Source organism: Glycine max, chromosome 12, assembly GCF_000004515.6.
Source record: "Glycine max cultivar Williams 82 chromosome 12, Glycine_max_v4.0, whole genome shotgun sequence".
In the NCBI taxonomy this organism is placed as follows: Eukaryota; Viridiplantae; Streptophyta; class Magnoliopsida; order Fabales; family Fabaceae; genus Glycine; species Glycine max.
In genome coordinates this window covers 21,723,321-21,728,280 of record NC_038248.2, presented here as the reverse complement: position 1 = coordinate 21,728,280, position 4,960 = coordinate 21,723,321, and the positions used below count along the sequence as shown (strand labels likewise).

Here is a 4,960-nt window from a genome sequence, read left to right as displayed (position 1 = left end):
AAAAATCAACATATAATTTTAAATCTATTTTCAAATTTAGAAGAATGAAAAGATGTTATTAGAGAAAAAATTAGTATAGAAAGATATAAAACTAAAATCAATATAACTATTAAAAGATTAAAAAAAATTATATTTATTTTATTTTTTTATCCAATCCTCATCATTTATTATTTTTTTCATTAACTCTTATAATTTTAAATGTTTTTAAAAATTCATAAAATTCTTTCAAATCTTATAAATTTATAAAGTTCTTTCAAATTTTTTAAATTCTTATGATATAAATCCATTAAAATTCAAACTATCATAAAAATCTTATATAAAAATCTGATAAATCATAATAATCATACATAATGTTTAAGATCCACAAAACCTTTTTATGTTACAATAATCTTTTAAAATCATAATCCAATACCCCTAAATGGTTAATAACCTGATTGTTGGAACAACTCAATAGAGACAATGTTTTCATAACTTAGATATACCAGTGTAGTTCCTGATTAAAAGGATAAGTATCCATCATTAAGTCCAGACTTCTCACTGTAAGAAACAAGGTTATAAAATAAGCTTTAAAATTCATGTATGTCCTGTTTTTTCCAATGTTTCCCAATCCCTATTCTCAACTGTCTTGATCACAGGTGGTTTTGTATAGAACAGGAGAGAGTCTTATGTTGCAAAGATAACTTAAGGCCTCGACATTGTTCCGAATAAAAAAAAGTTACCTAACAAGCAAAAGAGGCTTTGAACTTCTAAATACTAATGCTAATACTTGAAAGTAAACGTAATTTAACAGAACAACCTTAACCTGAGTAAAAATCAAAGAACACTAGACACTTTTATTTAATGACATTTTTATCCAACTGTTTAACCAGTTCACCTTCCTCAGATTAAATATCTAAATCCCAGATTTTGAAGATATCTCGGCGAGGTGCTCCATCTCATAAGAGGAAGAGTCCAGATTAAGTCCAAAATCAATGATTTCATTCTCCTTCAGGTATTCCTTATAAGTTGGCAGAAAAGGATTGATAGATGGCAAAGTACCAGTCTTTTCATCATCTGGAATTTCATCTGTGCTTGTTTCTACTGCCATAAGTAATTTAACATTATAAGTTGAAGAAGGCTCAGATAAGCGTTTCCAATCAAAAGTTGAAGATTGCTTATTATGTTTTACAGAAGTTGAAGATTGCTAATTAAGTTTCCCATCAGAAGTTGACGCAGTATTAGCACATTCAGAACTAATAATGTAGGGAGGAATTTTTATGACTTCTTCTGTGCTGAAAGATTGAGGTTGGGAGCTGATAATATCTAATAAAGCATTTTTCAAAGGGATCCAATCAGTTTCTGAATTATCAGAATCTTTAACTAGGCAGGAATCAACCCAAGCAAGATCTTCTGGAGAAAGAACTTCATTCGGCCGAGATGCTATCAAATTGAGAATAGCAGAAGAAACTGAAACTTCATTCTCTGCATCTTCGACATCCATTGCTACAAGCAATAAGAAGAAAGAGTAGCTCTACGTGTGGATGAAACTCAATCAATGAAACACAATACAGTAACTTGTTTCATAAATATGGCAATCTAGAATCATGCTTTTTAAAGTTAGTTATGGATAACCATTGACATGACATGAGATATCATTCCGTGACTAGAAAGATATAAAAATAATATTTTCAAGTTCCACATCCAATGCATGCATTCATCAATGCAATCTGGCAAGGAAACCCATAGAACAAACAACCTCACATCATTCCCACAATTGATAAATCACAAACAGGATGTAGGTGCCACCAACTTCCATCAAAGTGTCTACATGTTGGTTTTCTATTTTTTTTTTTAAAGGCAAAGTTGTATTATATGTTGGAAGTGCACGTTCACCTCTACGTTCTTTTAATTAATCAATTTTATTATTTTTGAAAAAATTAGTTATTTTGAATCTGGTCCATTTTCCATCCACATTCATCCCATATCTTTACAAAATATATTTACAACCACCTTCAGTAACAAATCACGTACCCATCATCTCACGTACTGATAACTTCTTATCTCACGTCTGATAACTTTCTATCTCACGTTCTGATAACAAGTTGAGAGCTCTGTGATGGACAGACTCTATAAATAGGATGGGGTGCTCTCAGTTTTGTATCACCAAGCCCACTTCTCTATTCAGGAAAAATACACCATCTATTCAGAGTGAGTAAGGGTCTGGAAGAACAAAACTGTCTTTCAGGTTCGTGTGTGAGCCGCTTCCCGTTCAATTTGCAATGGCTGGAGGTACGCTTGTAATTCCTTTTAATTTCCGCTGTTTGATCTAAATATGCTATTTAAATTTATTTGCATGTTTAGATCAGTGTATGTATTATTTTACATTTGGTATCAGAGCCTATATGTACCTCTGTCTTGCTTATTGGGTCGCTCCTATGCGGAGTTTATTTTCTGAGTATATGGGTGTTATGTTTTAAGCCTCCTTAATTCAAAATAACATCAAAATTAGGAATGATGTGAGTTTTCTAATTTTTCTATGATTTAAAACGTATTTTTGGGTGTCTAAAATGCACATAATGATGTGGGTTTTTCGAAATTAAGGTAATAATTTTTTATTTTTTTACCCACCGCTGGAGGTTGAAGACGATGTCTTGCGGGTTTTGTTTACTGTGTTGGAATTGTTAATGTACATTTTAAATTAACAATATTAAACAAAGCATGAGTTGGTCCAGTGATAGATGTGATTTGTATTACCTCATTATTCTGGGTTCGAATCTCATTGTTGCATTTTTTTGCTTGTTTTCGTTTTAATTAATTAAAAGGAAGTATAAATGAAACGAAAACACCTTGGTTTGGTTTCAAACCCTCACCCTACAAGCATGAAAGGACTCCCTTTGCCGCTAAGCTACTGCAATTTAATTGTTTATTAACTGCAGTTCATGTATATTTATAACTTCTGAAGGATAAATTATTTATGCACAAACTGTTTAAAATTGTGTGTCTCTTAAGTTATGTTGAACATGCAATATTATGTTAAATACTGGTATGCATTGGATTTAATCCTTTAAAGTTTATTACATGTTGAATGAATATACGTGCAATGTTATTTTGAATTGGTATACATGTAATTTTTATGATTCAATATTGAGCACATTTGCATTATTAAGTATGTTTATGCAAGGATTATTTTGAATGTTAAGTGATTAATATAATTTTATTAAATTAGAGAATAGCCACAGCATCTTTAATTGAGTAAAATTATATACTAAATTTATAATCACATTAGAAATATTAATTGTGATTAATCATATGTAATGTAATGAAATCTACCCACAGGAATTTTGTTATATTTGTATGATTAATTAGGATAAAATATTAAATTATATTTCTTAATTTACCCACAAGAATTAAGGAAAAGAACATGATTTAATAGTTTTATCATAAAGTTGCATGATGAATCTAATTGAGTAGGACTTTAGCCCACAGGCAAGTTTTGTGTCACTAGATTCATATATTGAGACATGATTTGCATTGGCAAAACATGGCATTTGTTTAGTCTCAAATTTTCTTAATGAGCATGTGTGTTTGTTTGCAGTTTCACAATCTATGAATATTTCTTGTGACCTTCCCATTTTGAAAGGTGATAATTATAAGGTTTGGAAGGAAAGAGTTCTCCTTCATTTGGGCTGGATGGATATTGACTATGCTATAAGGAAGGATGAGCCACCGGCTATTACCGAAACTAGCGAACCTGATGCTGTTGATCTTTATGAAAAGTGGGAGAGATATAATCGTCTCTCCGTTATGTTCATAAAAACCAACATATCCGCTAGTATCCGGGGTTCAGTTGACCAGCATGATAAGGTCAGAGATCTGTTGAAAGCCATTGATGAACAATTTACGACCTCTGAGAAGTCACTTGCTAGCACACTCATTATGCAATTCTCTTCCATTAAGCTTACTGGAACGAGGGGTGTGCGTGAACATATCATGCGCTTAAGGGACATAGTGGCTCAGTTGAAAACCTTGGAAGTTACCATGTCTGAATCCTTCCTGGTACATTTCATTTTGTGCACCCTACCTCAACAGTATACACCCTTCAAAATCTCCTACAACACACATAAGGATAAATGGTCTATTAATGAATTGATGACCATGTGTGTTCAAGAAGAGGAGAGATTGATAATGGAAGAGGGTGAGAAGGTAAATTTGACTACTTCTAATTCTGGAAAGGATAGGAAGAAGTCTGTAGGCACCAATAAAGGAAGGATTCTGACTCAACCAACAATTAAAAAGGAGTCAAAGTGTTTCTTCTGTAAAAAGAAAGGACACATGAAAAAGGACTGCCCCAAATTTAAAAGTTGGTTTGAGAAGAAAGGTACACCATTGACTTTCGTTTGTTATGAATCTAATATGATTAATGTGAATCATAATACATGGTGGATTGACTCTGGTTCTACAATCCATGTTTCTAATACCTTGCAGGGTATGGAAAGCCTAAGGAAGCCAGTGGGAAGTGAGCAGTGCATCTACTCAGGGAGTAGGATGAGCTCGCATGTAGAGGCCATTGGAACGTGCGTCTTAGTTTTAAGTAGTGGCTTTAAATTACATTTGGAGAAAGTTTTTTATGTTCCTAGTTTCTGTAAAAACTTAATTTCTGTTTCTAAACTTGCACCTTTGGGATTTTATTTTAATTTTACAGACTTTGGTTTTAATTTACTAAATAAATCTGAAATTATTGGTTGTGGTCAATTGGTTGATGGTCTTTATTCGATTGAATTGCAAAATGACGCTACTTCTATGCACGTTTCTGTTGGGTTAAAACGATGTATTATGAATGAAGAATCCTCTATGTTGTGGCACCGGAGATTAGGACATATCTCTATTGAAAGAATCAAGCGATTAGTAAATGAAGGAGTACTTAGTACTTTGGATTTTGTTGATTTTGAGACTTGTGTAGATTGCATTAAGGGTAAGCAAA

General features: G+C 32.4%; 1 pseudogene; it reads right to left on the bottom strand.

The window, feature by feature from the left end:
- Window positions 1-833: 833 nt before the first annotated feature.
- Window positions 834-3,201, bottom strand: LOC106795377 (uncharacterized; annotated as a pseudogene).
- Window positions 3,202-4,960: the final 1,759 nt, after the last annotated feature.